This window comes from Brassica rapa, chromosome A06 (assembly GCF_000309985.2).
Source record: "Brassica rapa cultivar Chiifu-401-42 chromosome A06, CAAS_Brap_v3.01, whole genome shotgun sequence".
Classification (NCBI taxonomy): Eukaryota; Viridiplantae; Streptophyta; class Magnoliopsida; order Brassicales; family Brassicaceae; genus Brassica; species Brassica rapa.
In genome coordinates, this window is record NC_024800.2 from 16,522,676 (window position 1) to 16,541,771 (window position 19,096).

General features: G+C 42.0%; 1 long non-coding RNA gene across 1 annotated transcript; it reads left to right on the plus strand.

The window, feature by feature from the left end:
* The first annotated feature begins 13,067 nt into the window (after window positions 1-13,067).
* LOC117126266 lies at window positions 13,068-16,664 on the plus strand. Its single transcript, XR_004448798.1, has 2 exons — window positions 13,068-14,697; window positions 15,580-16,664. It is a non-coding gene; the product is annotated as an uncharacterized LOC117126266 (long non-coding RNA).
* Window positions 16,665-19,096: the final 2,432 nt, after the last annotated feature.

Sequence of the window (19,096 nt, forward strand, 5' to 3'; positions counted from 1 at the left end):
AAAAGAGTTTTTATTAAGTCAAGAAGGGGATAATGAACTTGCTGATTTTTGCTTATTATCTAACCACACCATTCTAGATTTACTAGTTGAAGATATCACTAAAGATACCAAAGTTAATCAACCTGTCAACTATGTTACACTTGTTGAGAATGTTTGAAGGAACCAAAGCTGACCTCCAACCTAATTGAGCTCAAATCCGCTTGTCTTGGGGCTTTATATACATGGGATCGGATTCTTTAAACAAGTATGGAAGGTAAAGCCTTGTGTAAAAATATCACCCTCTCCCTCTCTCTCAATTTCAAATTTAGGTTTATATATATATATATATATATATATATATATATATATATATATATATATATATATTTTATAATATAGTTAGAAATAGAAAAAAAAATATAGGAAGGAATTCGAACAAGACTTGGTGGCTACCACCATTAAGGCTTGATTCACAAATAATCCTAGGATATAGGTCAAAAAGAAGTGAACATGATTTGGTGGCTAAAACCATTAAAGCTTGATTCATGGAAGCCTGTCGAACCTTGGTCAATGATCTTGCAATAAAGCAGACTTTGACTAGGGGAGAAATTAGTAGAGAGAGAAGATAGGAACTATTGTTTACCTGCAGGTCCCGATACTTGTTTGAGCATCCTTGCATCATGTGATTGATCCTACACTTTTATTTTATGCAAGAATTCAGGTTGGTAGAGGGGATTGTCAGACATGATTTGCTAAGTTGTTGACTAGATGAACTTGGTTGCTAGACTAGGATATGGTATAGTGTGCTTATGAGATTAGGACTTTCTAAGGTGTTGAAGAAAAGTTTTAAAATCTGTGAGTCCCTGCTGTTTTCAAATCTTTTTTAGAGAGACTACATGTATGTTTTGCTTGAGGACAAGCAAAATGGTAAGTCTAGGGGAGTTGATAGACCATGGATTTGACCCACTTTCACCCATGGTTTATAAGTGTTTAAACTATTATTTATTATATTCTAGAGTCTATTTAGTATTTTTATAGGATCATAAGTGATTTGGAAGAAAGTGATGATTTTGGAGCATTTTAGAGATATTTGGAGAAAGCATCTGAGCTGACCATCGAGCACGACCATCGGTCAATATTGAAGAAGAATAATCGATAGAGGCAAAGTGTGCTTTCTTGTTTTACTATTTTCACAGCAAAAGGTTTTCTAGGATTTTTAGTAGATTGGAGAGAAGATCCAAAGAGATTTGTGATTGAAACTCCATTGATATCTATCTATCTATGCAGTTTTTATACCTTAATGTTGTTATGAATTGCTTAGCCATGTCTGAGTAATTCTCTTTGTTAGATTTAGGGTTTAAATAGGTTACAAGGGATTAGCCCCAACTATAGATTGCTAAGTTGTGATATTCATCTTTGGGATTGTCATTAATGCTTGCTTCAAGATTAGCTACCTAACTTGTCCTATGAGTTGTAGACATAAGCGATAGCTTGCATCTCACCCTGAATCCATCATAATTGAGCTAAGATTGCTAGAGTAAGGCGAGAGCTGATCTAGGAAGCTTAGTGAGCACATTCAACCCACACCCTAAAGCTTGACCAAAAGTGTCGATCGATATTCCAATCGAATAATCGGTCGACGTTTCAACAAGTGTATAGATCGATATTCCTATAGAATCATCGATCGACACTGGTGAATAGACAAACCTGGAAAGCGAGAGCCTAATGGTTTGTTTATATGTGTTGAGCTCTATAATATTATTCATACAACTTATTAAGCATCTGTAGGATTATAATCCTGATTACCTGAATAAAAACCCTAAGTCTAGCTATGTGGGAACCGAAATTCGCACTGTCGATTTCCGTTTAAATAAGGAAACTAAGAAAACCCTAGTTTCCCAGAGGACCCGGATATCTGTTAATTACTACACGTCAAGCAATCAGAACACGAGAATAACAACGATAAAAATAAGAAATCGAAAAGAGAGCAAAATAGATCTTATTCCGAATCTGCGTATGAGCGTTACAACAAGGTATAAGCCTGGGCTCGAGAGCTGTCGGCGAGATTCCTAGTTCTAGCAACCCTAAGATGGCTAAACCTAATTGAGTCGCAGCTCGAAATAACAAAAACGGAAAGTTGCCTAAATCGCTCTAAGTGCTAAGTTTGCTCTGAAAAAAGTTCCTCACTGTGCTCCTCGCCTAGGACTCCTTATATACTAGCTCCAAGGTCGGTTTACGCTTTTACTCTTCTGCCCTTAAGCCGTCATAGCATAAAAACGGAGATATTCCATTTTTCCCGATCTTCACAATTATCTTCAAAACTTCCGTATTTATCCGCGGAAACTTGACATTTATCCTTCTTCGCGGGCCAAGCGCGAACCATGCTGTGGTTCACGGGCTTTTGGTTAGGAAAAATCATAGGATGGGCCTCGAGTCGTGTTTTAGGTCCCTTTGGGCCGTCTTCCGACTCGACACGTTTACTACGAGTTTTCCGCGGTTTCTAATCCGCGAAGTTTGATCGATGAATTAGAATAGCGGGAAACATAGACTGAGCTTGCTACGGTCTTCGGGAGATAGCATTCGAAGGTTTGACGAGAATGCAAAGACTGGTGTCGTATCGATGTTCGGAAAGGTTCAATCGCTACACAGCGACCGAACTTTGGCTCGAGCCCGGTCGCTATGTAGCGACCGAGCGAAACGAGTGCTCGGTCGCTACGTAGCGACCGAGCTTGGCTGAGCTCGGTCGCTACGTAGCGACCGAGCGGGACGATCGCTCGGTCTCTACGTAGCGACCGAGCTTTGGCTCGAGCTCGGTCGCTACGTAGCGACCGAGCGGGACGATCGCTCGGTCGCTACGTAGCGACCGAGCTTTGGCTCGAGCTCGGTCGCTACGTAGCGACCGAGCGGGACCATCGCTCGGTCGCTACGTAGCGACCGAGCTAGCGACCGAGCGATCGTCCCGCTCGGTCGCTACGTAGCGACCGAGCGATCGTCCTGCTCGGTCGCTACGTAGCGACCGAGCGATCGTCCCGCTCGGTCGCTACGTAGCGACCGAGCTCAGCCAAGCTCGCTCGGGACGATCGCTCGGTCGCTACGTAGCGACCGAGCTTGGCTGAGCTCGGTCGCTACGTAGCGACCGAGCGGGACGATCGCTCGGTCGCTACGTAGCGACCGAGCTTTGGCTCGAGCTCGGTCGCTACGTAGCGACCGAGCGGGACGATCGCTCGGTCGCTACGTAGCGACCGAGCGGGACGATCGCTCGGTCGCTACGTAGCGACCGAGCTTTGGCTCGAGCTCGGTCGCTACGTAGCGACCGAGCGGGAAGATCGCTCGGTCGCTACGTAGCGACCGAGCGGGACGATCGCTGGTCGCTACGTAGCGACCGAGCGGGACGATCGCTTGGTCGCTACGTACGACCGAGCGGGACGATCGCTCGGTCGCTACGTAGCGACCGAGCTTTGGCTTGAGCTCGGTCGCTACGTAGCGACCGAGCGGGACGATCGCTCGGTCGCTACGTAGCGACCGAGCTTGGCTGAGCTCGGTCGCTACGTAGCGACCGAGCGGGACGATTGCTCGGTCGCTACGTAGCGACCGAGCTTTGGCCCGAGCTTGGTTGCTACGTAGTGACCGAGCGGGACGATCGTTTGGTTTGAATCCCAAAGAATACTTCTTCGTAGAAATAACCTCGTATAGTTTATTTTTACGAAAATTACATCCCTTCTTTAACTCTTTCGGAAATACGATCTCTGAGGATTTTCGGATGGTAATTCCGTCGTAACCGTTTTTGACCCCAACAGTTAGCCCCCCAGCCCGTTAGGATCATGCATGGGGGGATCCTAGCGTGCGGTTAGGCATGTTTGGCAAGTTAGGCGTGATGGATGGAATTAATATGCGAAAGTCCGAGCTTGAATAGTAAATCCTCATGTCTTATAAGAAGAGAGGTAACTTGTTCCATAATTTTTTCACTTTCTTGTTTTTCTCTAAGATCTTTCAAAAACTTTCTATCTTTCTCTCCACCCTTTTCCTCTATTCTCTTAAGAGAAGTGTAAAGATGTCGAGCAAGAAAAAGATTGCGAAAAAAGGGTCTTCGTCCGCGAGTCCTTACGAAGAGCTCGTCGTTCCGAAGACGGAGTTCGTGCCTCACTCGGTGCATCCTGCCGAGAACGAGGCATGGTGGGTTGCTCATTACGGCTCGTTGATCCCTCCCAAGGAGAAGCCATTCCCGGTCCTGGTCCATCGTGGAGTCGAGGGAAAGGACGCAAGTAGGACCACTGACGAGTTTCTCGCGACGATGCGGTCGTTCTACCGCATCCCGGATGTTGTGGAGTTCCGGGTTCCCTGCCGCGGGGAATGTGCTAACAACCCCCCGGAGGGTTACTTTACTTGTTATGAGGTGTTCATAGTGCGTTGTCGCCTCTGGTTCCCCATACCCGAAATTCTCGTCCGAGTGTTGGACCGTTTTGAAGTCGCGATAAGTCAGTTGACACCCCTTGCCATTCAGCACCTTATTGGGATCTTGATCCTAAGCTATGAGCATGGCCTTTCCCTTTCCGTCGATCATTATGAAGCGCTTTTGAGGCTTCAACTTGTCAAGGATACGGATAAGCATAGGTTTGTCCCTCGGAAATTTATGTCGGTGGTTAAGAAGTTCATTTCGAACTTCAACTCGTGGAAGAAGTTCTTTTTCTTTGTTCGTTTGGACGCTGCGTCCGTCGAAGAGAGTTGCATTCCACTGTTCCGGAGGTTGCCGAACAATCGTCCCTTCATCAATCCTCTTGCTCCGTTCCCTGAGGATATTATCGCGGTGAGGGATCTTCTCAGGAATGGTCCCTTCTTCTGGACTTCTTTCACGCCGAGAAGGGTTCGGAAGGCGCTGAAATTTGTGCAACCTGGTCCAGCTTTGGACGCGGATACGGGAAGCGACTCCGAACCCGACGGCCAGAGTCCCGTTGAAGCTCCGACAGCCGCGCCGGAGTCGAGCTCTTGGAAGGGAAAAGACGTCGATCTCGGCGACATAGAGTTTTCGATGGATGACTCTATGCTTCCAGGATGGGATCCGAACCTTGCTTACGGCGACGGAAGCGGTTCGAGCGAAGCCCCCATTCCGGACTTCGATGATTTCTTTGCTGGGCTGCCATCGGGTTTCGATGCTCCTCCTCCTACGAAAGAATCGGCGAGGCCGAGAGTCGTTGCGGAAGGATCTCGCATCATCAATGGGGTTAGTTTTTTCTTGGGAATTTTTAAGTGATTGTCCTATGTATGGATTTGTAACACGCCTATTGATTTTGCAGGGCCTGAGCTTGCTGGGCTCGGCCATCGAGGCGGGTCATAGAGAAGCCATGGTCTACCGCTTCAAGGCGGAGAAAGCGGAGCGGGATCTCGCCCGCGTGCAAGGCGAGATGCTGGAGCGAGAGGCACAGCTTACTCGTGATCATGCGCGGGCTGTTCGCAGATCGGAGAGGAAAGGCAAAAGAGAGATCGTCGAGGTGATGAAGACTCGCGCATCTCAGTTCCAGGTTGAGTACGGGAATCTTAAGAATGCCTTTACCTCGGTGGGCGACTTTCGCGAGTGCCGTGGTTCGGTCGGAAGTCTTTGGAGGACGCAAGCCGACGACTATGTGTTTGAAGAAGAAATGAGCTTGATGAAGAGTGGGATGAGTGACCGTGCCCACGCTGAGGCGCTTATCCCTCCGATCGACGAGAGGATTCAAGGGTTCTGGGATTCCATCCCGGTTTCTCCTGATACCGAGGAGGTCCCGATCGATTTTCACGGCGGTGGCGAGGAAGTGGATCGTCCTGCGGATGCGTTTGGTGCTTCGTTGTCCGGGGACTTCGACTTTGGATTATGAGGGATGGATCAGTTATCCTTGTTTTCGGTCGAATGTGGCCCTTTGAATTTGGATTTCGTTTAGGCCACGATGGCCGTATTTGTATTTCCGGGACTGGCCGTTGGTGGCTTTGAATCCCTTGCCGCTTTACGCGGTTTATTTATATGATAAATGTTTCGTTTCGAGTTTTTCCTGAGTAGGGTTGAAGTAAATACGAGTTGTCGTCTCGTATGTAGTTCTAATTAGACGTTCGATCTGTTGGTTCGTTCGTGATTTTCGTAAAAATTTATCTGTCTTTACGATTTTCGAGAACATTGAGATACGAACGGAGAGGCATGGTTTATGATCTCGTATCTTTTAGATATCATGCCTTGAGATGTTTGAGACCAGAGCGTTGGGTTTAGGGCAAGACCTAGGTTTACTTTCGGTTAAGGTTTGTGCGGTGACTAGCCGGCTATCGTTTTTCCTGTTGCGATTTCTTCCTGACTCGCACCGGTTTAAAGTCCGCGATATGTTCTCGGCTTATATGACTTGTATGGTACGAATCGAGCATCTTCTCAGAATCTGGAAGTGCTAAACCAAAATTTCGGATTTTTGTTGTAGCGCGCTTTTGTCCTTGTGCTGGACGTTTTTAAAGATCAAAAGAGTGATCGGATTGCGTTTGTTTAAGACGGCTGGCGTGTTCGTCGGGGCCAATCGACGAACGGGGTGTAAGGTTTTTAGTGGTCGCGTTCGGACAATTTGTTTAGCATTGTCCTCGAATTTTAACTTTTTGCGACGTCTCGCAGTTATTTTCGAGGATTATGCGTGTTTGAAAGGTGATAATCTTTACGATTTTTGGGCCGGATGAGGCCGCAGACGAGCGTAAACTGAAGCGTAAGCGTTTTCGATAAAAAGACAGTGTATATTGTAAAAATTTTTATGTTTCTAAAAACTCGATTACAATAATGGCGATTGTGGGAGTATACGAGTATACGCACCCACTCCCCCCCCCCTTTTTAGAGAGGGGGATAGCTGAACTCGTCTTTTGACAAGCTGCCTACGTACCCCTTTCGAGGATCAAGCCATCTCGTAGTTCTGTTTCATGCCGCGAGTGTTCTTACTCGGCGGTTGGTGTCGCGATGTCCGCCTTGACCGTGTCGATCGTGGCTGGGTCGACGCTATTTTCCGGATGTTCCGGTTGAGTTGTCGCGTGGGCTTCGGATTTATGTCGAGCTTCGACGTCCGATGCGTTTGCGTTGACAGACGATTTTACTTCGTCCTTGTGCGGGGTGCTTTTGGCCGAAGATCGATCTATCTTCGCGCGTTTGCCGTTTGCAGAAGCCGTGATTTGCCTTAACTTATGCTCCGCGAGGAAGCATAGTCGCGACTGTTTTTGGCATCCCCAGATGGCCGCGACTCCGCTCGGCGTTGGGAACTTGAGACCCAGGTGGTAAGTTGACGGAACTGCCTGCATGGCGTTGAGCCATGGGGTTCCCATGATCACGTTGTAGATAGCGGGATGGTCGACTACCGCGAATTCGACGATTTTCGTGATCTCCTTGGCCATGACTGGCAATTGGATTGACCCGAGAGTCATCGACACTTCGCCTGAAAAACCCGTGAGTGGTTTTGGCGTCGGAATTACCTCTCCGAGTTCGATACTCATCCGATTGAGAGTGTCGCGGAAGATTACGTTGACCGTGCTTCCCGTATCGACGAGTACCCTTCCGACTTCTAAATCTCGTATGACGAGATCTATGACGAGAGGGTCGCAGTGAGGTTGGTCGATACCGCCGGCTTCTTCCTCCGTGAAGGTGATCGAGCAATTTTGGCCGTCTCGAGGAGGAGACCATGTAGGCCATTTTGCGCTTGATTCTGCCTTCCGTTGGTAAGCCTTGATGGCTGACACGGTATCGCCGCAGTATTGAGATCCTCCGATGATCATATTGACTCTGCGACGATTGTTATCGTTCCCTTTGTCATCCGGCCTCCTACCGCGTTTATCCCCAGGTTGGTTTCGTTGAGGAGATTTTTCGGCGGGCGGATTTCTGTCCGTCTTTGGAGGCCGATCAGAATCGAGGATGAGATCCTTGACGCTAGTTACTTCCGAAAGCTCTCCAGCGAGCAGCTTCGCGGCCAGTCTTGCTCCTAAGACTTTGCAATTAGTCGTGGAGTGTCCTCGGGATTGGTGGAACTCGCAGAAGGTGTTCTCGTCATACCCTTGATTGCGAGTCCATGTGTTGCCCGTGGTCCGGCCTTGATCCGAACTGATCGCATAGTTATGCGCCCCTTGGAGATCTTCCCCCTCGTGATGGACGTACTTGTCGTTACGAGAGTTCTTCTTTTTCCCCTTCGGATCTGCGTCTTTCGAGGATGGTCTTGCCGGCTTATGTTTTTGCGATAAGACTTTAGTTTCTTCCTCCACTATGATATAGTCTGTTGCTTTGTGGAGGGCGTCCTGGATCGTTCGCGGTTTGTCGAGAGTTATCCATTTTCTGAATTTCGACTTGTACCAGAGCGTCTTTCTCAGCGCGTCGATGGCCACTTTGTCGCTTATCCCGCTGACCCTGGACATTATCAATTTGAATCGGCTGATAAACTCGCGGAGGGGTTCGTCTTCCCTCTGGGAGAGACTCCAGAGATCAACATCGGAGGTTTCCCTGTCTATGAATACAGAGTACTGTTTGAGGAATTCCGATGCGAGCTGTCGAAAACTCCCGATGGTGTTGCGACGAAGGCGTGCGAACCATTCGAGCGCTGCTCCTTCAAGATTTTCGACGAACAGGCGGCAATAGCCGGCATCCTTTTCGCCGTCCTTCAGTCTTGCTCTTCCCATCGCGATGTGGAAAGCCTGAAGGTGCGCTTTCGGATCGGCCGTACCATCGTACTTCGGTACTTTGATCTTTCCCGGATCGGACACCCTCATGTCCGAAATGCGACTGGTAAAGGGGGTCTTTCGAGCTCCTTCCAGCAGTCGATCGATCTCGGGGGCGGCACTAGTAGCATGATGGATTTGAGACTTTACGGCTCTCACTTCTGCCGCAGTCTTGGTGATGTAGTCGCGAAGATCGCGGATATCCGATGTCTCGTCAGAGGATTTCCGAGCCTGTCGGCGCTTACTGCGAGTGAGCTCGGTTTGCCTTTCGGCCAGCTCCTCTTGTTCGTTCCAATAGGCGACTTCTTCTTCTTCCGTCATTGGTTTTTCGAACGGGGAGCCTTCCCGAGCGGATCGGCTTCTGGTCCTTCTTGGATGTCTGTCGACATCCTCGTCGCTGTCGTTGGAGACATCGCTAGGATCCAGGTCAATGTGTTCGGCTTCGTTATCCTCCGAGTCCTTTGCAGGGAGCGGAAGACTTTCAGAGTTCCCCTTCTCGATGGGAGACTTCTCGCTGGGGTTTTGACCGGAAGGTCGTTCCCGCGCGACTCCTGCTCTATCGAGTGGGGTGGCGAAATCGAGCCTCTTCCCGCGGATTTTGGTGGTTCCGCGGGGACGGATAGCTTGGGTCCTTGCCGTTAAGGTTTCAACCTGTTTGGTCAAGGTATTCACGAGCTTATCCTGTTCTTCCGACCTTTTTTCATAGGTGGCGAACATCTTTTTAAACTCCTCGAGAGTCGCGGCGTTGGCTTGCGCGTTGGCCGCAGATACGTCCGCTACCGGAGTGTGGAGATCGGTGCCGCTGCCTCCGTTAAGGGGAGTTTGCACGTTATCCGCGTCGTTGGTTGACATGTCTGACTGTGTGTGGCTTTTGCGGGTTAGATTGATCCGTAAGTCCCCCTCCTTCTAGCGCCAAACTGTGGGAACCGAAATTCGCACTGTCGATTTCCGTTTAAATAAGGAAACTAAGAAAACCCTAGTTTCCCAGAGGACCCGGATATCTGTTAATTACCACACGTCAAGCAATCAGAACACGAGAATAACAACGATAAAAATAAGAAATCGAAAAGAGAGCAAAATAGATCTTATTCCGAATCTGCGTATGAGCGTTACAACAAGGTATAAGCCTGGGCTCGAGAGCTGTCGGCGAGATTCCTAGTTCTAGCAACCCTAAGACGGCTAAACCTAATTGAGTCGCAGCTCGAAATAACAAAAACGGAAAGTTGCCTAAATCGCTCTAAGTGCTAAGTTTGCTCTGAAAAAGTTCCCTCCTCTGCTCCTCGCCTAGGACTCCTTATATACTAGCTCCAAGGTCGGTTTACGCTTTTACTCTTCTGCCCTTAAGCCGTCATAGCATAAAAATGGAGATATTCCATTTTTCCCGATCTTCACAATTATCTTCAAAACTTCCGTATTTATCCGCGGAAACTTGACATTTATCCTTCCTCGCGGGCCAAGCGCGAACCATGCTGTGGTTCACGGGCTTTTGGTTAGGAAAAATCGTAGGATGGGCCTCGAGTCGTGTTTTAGGTCCCTTTGGGCCGTCTTCCGACTCGACACGTTTACTACGAGTTTTCCGCGGTTTCTAATCCGCGAAGTTTGATCGATGAATTAGAATAGCGGGAAACATAGACTGAGCTTGCTACGGTCTTCGGGAGATAGCATTCGAAGGTTTGACGAGAATGCAAGGACTGGTGTCGTATCGATGTTCGGAAAGGTTCAATCGCTACACAGCGACCGAACTTTGGCTCGAGCCCGGTCGCTATGTAGCGACCGAGCGAAACGAGTGCTCGGTCGCTACGTAGCGACCGAGCTTCGGCTTGAGCTCGGTCGCTACGTAGCGACCGAGCGGGACGATCGCTCGGTCGCTACGTAGCGACCGAGCTTGGCTCGAGCTCGGTCGCTACGTAGCGACCGAGCGGGACGATCGCTCGGTCGCTACGTAGCGACCGAGCTTTGGCTCGAGCTCGGTCGCTACGTAGCGACCGAGCGGGACGATCGCTCGGTCGCTACGTAGCGACCGAGCTTGGCTGAGCTCGGTCGCTACGTAGCGACCGAGCGGGACGATCGCTCGGTCGCTACGTAGCGACCGAGCTTGGCTGAGCTCGGTCGCTACGTAGCGACCGAGCGGGACGATCGCTCGGTCGCTACGTAGCGACCGAGCTTTGGCTCGAGCTCGGTCGCTACGTAGCGACCGAGCGGGACGATCGCTCGGTCGCTACGTAGCGACCGAGCTTGGCTGAGCTCGGTCGCTACGTAGCGACCGAGCGGGACGATCGCTCGGTCGCTACGTAGCGACCGAGCTTTGGCTCGAGCTCGGTCGCTACGTAGCGACCGAGCGGGACGATCGCTCGGTCGCTACGTAGCGACCGAGCGGACGATCGCTCGGTCGCTACGTAGCGACCGAGCGGGACGATCGCTCGGTCGCTACGTAGCGACCGAGCTTTGGCTTGAGCTCGGTCGCTACGTAGCGACCGAGCGGGACGATCGCTCGGTCGCTACGTAGCGACCGAGCTTGGCTGAGCTCGGTCGCTACGTAGCGACCGAGCGGGACGATTGCTCGGTCGCTACGTAGCGATCGAGCTTTGGCCGAGCTTGGTTGCTACGTAGTGACCGAGCGGGACGATCGTTTGGTTTGAATCCCAAAGAATACTTCTTCGTAGAAATAACCTCGTATAGTTTATTTTACGAAAATTACATCCCTTCTTTAACTCTTTCGGAAATACGATCTCTGAGGATTTTCGGATGGTAATTCCGTCGTAACCGTTTTTGACCCCAACAAGCTACCTTCATCTAAGTACAAAACACCCCCCCCCCCCCCCAATCAATCAATCGAACTGCCTTGCTCACAAACCTGTCTTTTACATTTAATCATAATCAACCTAGCTTAATCAATTTAATTAGATTTATTAGGTTCCCTAGCTTCTTGAGAATTCAATCCCTAAGTACTACAACTGAACCTGTTATTTGAGAGAGTAATTCACTCCTTAAGATAATTTGAGTGAGATCACAAAACGGCAGACATAACTTCGGCTCTCTACCAATTTTTGGGTCCATAAAACTCGGGGGTTCCTCAAAAGAAACCCGGTTCATCTTCACATAAAAGTAGTACCATTATCAGTTGCGAGTTTATGAGGGATGACCCATTAATATATTCATCTGCAGTTTTATCTTTGCATAGATATATCCATTTTGCTTCAATTGTACTTGGCATAATTCTTCAAAGATTCTGATGCCCATTGATACATCTATCTCGGCGGCCTAGATCATCAGCGCCATTAGGCAAGGCCATAGAGTAAGTGAAGTTGGAAGCAATCATGATCGATCCCATCATCAATTGAGACAAAGTGATATCTCTTCTACAACAGTAAGCTGTGATCAGTCGGGAAATGGTAACTATAGTTTAGCATCATTTTGAAGCCAAGACTCGTACACACAAGTATATTCTACAAGAGGAGTCCATAGACATTGATCGGTCAATGGATGATAACGTCAGATGGATGATAAATGTCGAACCAGGAGACCTGACTTCCTCCAAGAGAACTGTTACGCTTGAAAAATCGGACTGCGCCAACTCAATGTCAGGCTAATTTGCCATTCGACTATTGATGGCCTGATTTGGTTTTCGGCAAGAGAAGGATGATAGACAAAGCGCCAATTCCTGTGAAGACAAATTGGGTATCATCTTTCTTTTGCCGAAGACCAAATCAGGCCACTTCGTTTACCCAATTCGTCTTGATCTAATGAATAATCATCAGCATGCTTTAGGAGATACTGTTGGGTTGAATTTCGATCAACTTTAGTTGGTACGTCTGCTGACGAAGAGTTTCAATTTTTTTTGGGGACGGGCAAAAAGTGAGAGATGATCATTCTGAATGAGAGCCGGCGACTAAAACTACTTCAATATGATCATCTCTTGCTTTTTGATCAGCCCCAAAACACTTGTAACTCTTCCCTGGCATGACGTACCAACTGAAGTTGATTGAAGTTCAACCCGACAGTATCTATTAAAGCATGCTGATGATTACTAATTAGATCACCATCATGACTGGATCCGCCGAAGATATCTTGGTCTGGACTGGAAGAAGTAATTATCTGTTTTCCTTTCCTCGACCATCAACGAATTGAAGACATGTTTTTTTGCATAACAGACGAAGAACACGAATCTGGTCAGAGAAATCAAAATACTAATACAGTGGCTGATCGGAAATATAAATACAAAATGCGATAGAAAGAGAAAAACTTCAGAAAAGCTAGCTTTGGTAAGTGAAAAAAATGAGAAGTTAACTCATTATTAATAGAAGAACAAAAAGAGATACGAAAAGACATAATTATTATGTCTGTAAAACCCTAATGCGGCGGCATGTCTCCTCCGTTTCCTAAGAGGCAATGCTTGCGGAGTAAACCGAAATTTGTTATTTTCTAATTCGAACTGATTTCTGATTTGGTTTACAAAAAACGGTTTGCAATTAATCGTATCGCCAAAAAAGAAGCTTAACTTTATTTGAAAGAAAAACTTCGTGTTCATTTCTATTCAAACTTACTTCGATAAATTCATCGAGATCGATTTCGTCTCTCGCAATGAACACTGAGACTTATTGTTGGAAATGGATTACATCCTTTGGACAAGTCTCATCAAATAATTGAACTCGAGCCGTTTAGGAAAAATGTGGCCTTAAAATCTGAAATGGACCAAAAGGCCAAAAAAGAGTCTCACACATCCAAAAAAAATCTGTATGGACCAAGTGATTGTGAAATTATCATTTTACCCTTAATGAATGAATAATATGAACCATTGGATTCTATAATCTTTCTATAAATCAGAACCGTCGGATTAAGAGAAGAAAAGAGGAATGTTATATTTACAAAAGTACCATTAATGAAACTCCAACCAGAGCCATTGATCATCTTTTCTATGTTTTAATCTTGGTCACACGCTTTCACAGATCTCTCATTCTCTATCTTCTCCTCCTCTTTAATCTGACGCATAAATAACTCAGAGCCACACGATTTTCATTATTTTATTATTCTCTCATTCGACTAGGTACAACTAGTATAACTCATACAACTATACATGTTAAAAATAATATAACTGGTACAACTGGTATATAAATATTATAATTCATGTACAATTTGCAGCTACTATAATTAACTCAACTATTAAATCATTTTTTTACATATGATGATAAAATTTCATCTATTTTTTCTGAGGCTCTTCAATTATTGTTAAATTATTAAATTACACTATCAATTTTATTTAAGAGACTTTATACTTTTAAGGTTTGTTAATTAGATTGACCATATTATTATGAAAAATAAACATCAAAAATATATTTACAAAGTTATAATGTGAAAATATTGGTACAACTCCTAAAACTAAACATATACAAAATTTGGCATATTTTTTATTATATATTAAACATGAATTACTGGTACAATTTTGACATTTCAGAAATTGACAAAATCAATTTGGTATTTCCATATGAAAAAACAATCAAATGACCAAACTGGTAACTGTTTAGATAGATTCCTTATTTTTAATGATTTTTTGTTTTTTTTGTTTTGTTTTTAGCAATTCTTACACCATCATATAAGTTTACATGATCTATCTTATACTTTTAAGGTTTATTAACTTGTTTGTCTACATAATTTATGGAAAACATACATAAAATGTATTTAAACAGTTATGAAATGTATTTACCAGACTAGTAATACTGATATAACTAGTACAACTACTCAGGTTCTGAAATTTAAATATTCCTTCGAGTATGTCATATGAAAAAAATCAATAACATGGCTAAATTGTAAAGTATTTATAAAGGTTCCTTATGATATTTCATGGGGGCTTTTTTTTTTTTGCAAATCTAACACAATCACATAAGTTTGCATGATCTACCTTATACTTTTAAGGTTTGTTAACTTCTTTGTCCACATAATTTTTGGAAAACATACATGAAATGTATTTTAACAAAATTTATGATTTCATTTTATTGGGGCACAGATATGTACACATAATGAAGTGGTACAACTGAGGTAAGTTTTAATTTTATGTCGTACAACTAGCTTTTTCGATTTCACTGTCAAAATATAACTATGTACAAACTGGTATAACTCAAAAACTAGTACAACTATGTACAAACCGGTACAACTCGAATATTGATCCAACTATGTTATTTCATTTTATATTGTGCATTACATTTTAAACGTGTATCATGTTTTAAACATTATGGTTGAATATTAAATCAAGTTGTTGTACTAATTGTACTATTCCTAAATATTTTTGTGTAGTTTAACCTATTATCTATTTCTTTTGGTTGAAATACATTAAATCAAAGTCGATAAAATTAAGAGAAAAATTTGTTAGGTACGTAAATACAACACGTAAAACTAAATAATATTTATTAAAAAATAGATATTAAAAAAACTGATGGTATTGAGATTATAAATTTTATAATTTTAAAAAAACTTCATAAATTTTTGAAGATTTATTTTTTGTAGGAAACAATTTAAATTATAAAATATAATTAAATAATAAACTGAGTGAAATGTACGAATTTGCAAACATAAGAATCAAAAACTATTTGAAATCAAATTTGTAGATACAACAAACATATGTATATCATATTTTATATCAAAATATGCAAGTTTCACCATGTTCTTCTTGTGTATGTGATTACAATTGCTCTATTTCTTTTAATATTTTCATTTCCATATCAAGAAAATGAACTTTGAGGCGAGAAACCTACTAACCAGCACTAGAAAAACACAAATCAAGTGTTGCCACAATTAAACTAGTAATAGTACTACTGTAGTTAAACCGGTTAAAACTATTATTGTCGTAGTCCAAATACCAAATATTAATGTTTATGTATTTTTTTTCAAACTCGTGATGGCTTATGCACTATCTTTTGGCAGATGCAAGCGGGAAAGATTAAACTAGTATAACTATGTACAGACGGTACAGCTCAAATACTAGTACAACTATGTTATTTCATCACGATTAAAACAATTCTTTGCAAAAAAAAAACACAAAAATCATACATCAAATCCAATCTTTTTCTTCTTTCCGGTGACTCGCGTTTTTAGAACAATGTTTGAAGAATTTTCTGGCTCTGCATCTAGCTTTTTGGCCTCAAGACCAAAAAGATGAAGATGATCTTTTTCCGAAAATCGTACAACTAGTATAACTAGTACAACTAGTACAACTTGTAAACGTATCAATTTCAAATCAAATATTATTAAAAATATACTATTCATATATTTGACACATGCATGCGGGATAAATTAGACCAATATGTCTTATTGGTTCTACATCATTCTCTTTTCTAGCATCTTCATATGCCGAAAACAATAAATATATGAAATTATTATACATCTCATAATTAAGTGATGTCATTTCATAATTTCTCAAAGCCATGTCATCTTTTTTTGTGAGAATGAACATGGTGATGATACATAAGAAAATGATTTTTCAAATAATAAATATGACATACTCAATATGTACTAGTTGTACTAATTCGAGTTGTAGAAGTTGTACTAGTTTGAGTTGTACTAGTTGTCCTAGTTTGAGTTGTACTAGTTGTACTAGTAATACTTTTCGTTGTTCATTATTTTGAATATCGGATGGAAAAGATGAAATTTGACTCTGGATATGATATAATTGATTAAACATGATTATGGGTTGATCGATTTGAGATAAGAAAGAGAAAATTAGTGGATGGTTGAAGAAATTTTTTGATTTTGTATTATGGTGGAAGAACTATGAATGGGGAAGAAATGGGGGAAGAAGAAGGAGATTGGGTCGGATTTCGGGTCTGGATCTGGGTCGGATATTGGGTTGGATAGTAATGGCATAGGTTAGTAAATATGTTTAACTCCTTAGGTTTTTCAGTTATTTAACATAGATTTCTATTTAAATTTAAATACAAAATAAATAAATAAAGTGATGGGTCTAATTGAGATTTTTTGGAGACCAAGTGGTCCATCTCAGCATTTGATCCGCCAAAGACCGAGATGACATAGTCACAAACTTACAATTTTCGGCACAAGATTACGGCTTCCTCTATTGACCTTGTTCTTGCCGAAAATACACCTTTTCATAAAATCTCAGCTAAAAACTTTTTGTAATCGTCTTATTGATCATTTATAAACGTCTTTCAGATAACCTATCTTTGAATTCGTGCATACTCTAGTATATGTTAAATTCAGACTAAACAATGTAGATAAAAAGTTTTTTTATGATTTATTGTAAAGACTTATGTGGATTGTGGAGTCTTCAGTCTTTGGATTTATGGATTATATACTGTTTTTAAATGTGAAATTTATATGCGATGGCCCAGACTTGAAATCATCATCAATCATGTAGACAAATTTGTTACATTTAAACAAATAACATAACTGCTTCCAGTTCTTGCGCATTACTCTCCAACACTAAAGTCACATGGAGTTTCTTACAACTATCTACATCATGTGTCCAGCTCATCATTAAATAAAAGTCTCATCACGATTTTCAGAATTTTAAATGCATGTTTTAGCTTAGTGCATGAGATGCATAACAATCGAGACGTGAAAGCATTCATTTAGATTACCTTCAAATCACTCTATATTATATTTTATAAAATTTGCAAATCACTCAATACTTTTAAAATAAGAGCGTAAACGAAGGGTAACTACACAGGTACGCCACTTAAATTAGCTACAACTTCTTAACGACCAACAGACTCTCGGCATTAACATTACTCGGGGATTATTACATTCCTCCCATTCTACTTTTTGTGTCTACTCAAGTAGACTTCTCTTATAATTCAAAGCTCATGAACATTTTAATGGAAAGAATAAGTAGAGAGGTACATAGTGGTGTTGGTTCTACAAACGAACAACATGGATATGCTTAACACCATTCTCAATCTTTTTCTCCCTCCTCTTACCATAATCTTTCTCTTCCTCTTTTACCCATACTATCTTTTGATCAAGTTTGTAGTTTGTCTTTATAAGCATCTTTGCTTGGAAAACGTATCTGGGAAAGTAACTCTAATTACCGGAGCTTCTTCCGGCATCGGAGAGGTTGGTTAAGTTTGTGTTAGGCTTATTTCTCTCTTTCAAGTTTCATTTTTTTATTGAGGAAGAACAAGTAATTTAGTTTTTTTTTTTTTTTTTGTGTGCAAAAGACCAAGTAATTAGTTAGACCCAAGAAAACGTACTCATGAGTTAGTCTATGGTGAACTCGTAGGTTCACGAACCAATAGAATTAATTATTTTATACTCTCTTTGTTTCTAAAAGTATGATGTTTTACAGAATTTTAATGGTTTACAGAATTTTAATATATAAGATGTTTTTATTTTTTCTAGGTAACTTTTATTTTATTAACAACTGTGTATCCAATATATTTTAATAGTTTTTTTTTGTAATTAGTTGAATACCATTAATTTATAGTTTTAATGATACTTTTTAGACAAAAAATATTTTTTTTATATGTATGTTTCTACCTAAACATCTTATATTTAGGAACAGATGGAGTATTTAGTATCTTTTTTAAAAAAACAAAATATTATCGATTTATATCATGATTTTAAAAAAAAGTAAAAATAAATAAAAATAGTACTAGTTGCAAAAAAAAGTTTTTAAAAAAATATTTTTAACGCCGTGAGCAAAACACTAAACATTAAATCGTAAACCCTAAACCATTAGATAAACTCTAAACCCTTGGGTAAACCATAAAATCTTAGATAAATTCTAAACCCTAAATCAAAAACACTAAACACTAAATCTTATAAATACTAAATCCAAGGTTTAAGGGTTAGGATTAATGGATTAGTGTTTTTAAGATTTATTGTTTACTGTATTTGATTTAGAGTTTAGGATTTATCCAAGGTTAATTTATTGTTTTACCCAAGGGTTTAGAGTTTACCCAAGGATTTATGGTTTAGGATTTAGGGTTTAGGATTTAGGGTTTAGGATTTAGTAGTGTTTTGCTGACGGCGTTAAAAATATTTTTTAATTTTTTTTTGCAATTAGTACTATTTTTTTTTAAATCATGATATAAATTGACAATATTTTATTTCTTTTTTTAAGATACTAAATATAAATTAACTAATATTATTGGTTGGTGAACCTATAGATTCGTGAACCCAGAATAACTCTGGCTATTGATTATTGCCATTTTTTTGTAATCTATTCTACGACTAATATTTGAGAATAAATAGATTCATCTGTTATAAACCTTTTGTTTTTTTTCTTATTTGCTTTACTCCACATGAGTTGTATAGATTTGGTCTATATGGTTTATAGTTTGTTTTTGATGATATTCTAACAGGTCTTGGATTGAGTCGCCTCTTGTAGCTAAGTGATTTGATGATATAGATTATCCACCGTGAATAGTAAATAGTTATTTGAAAAAATTTGTAACGCATAATATATTATAATAATAATGAA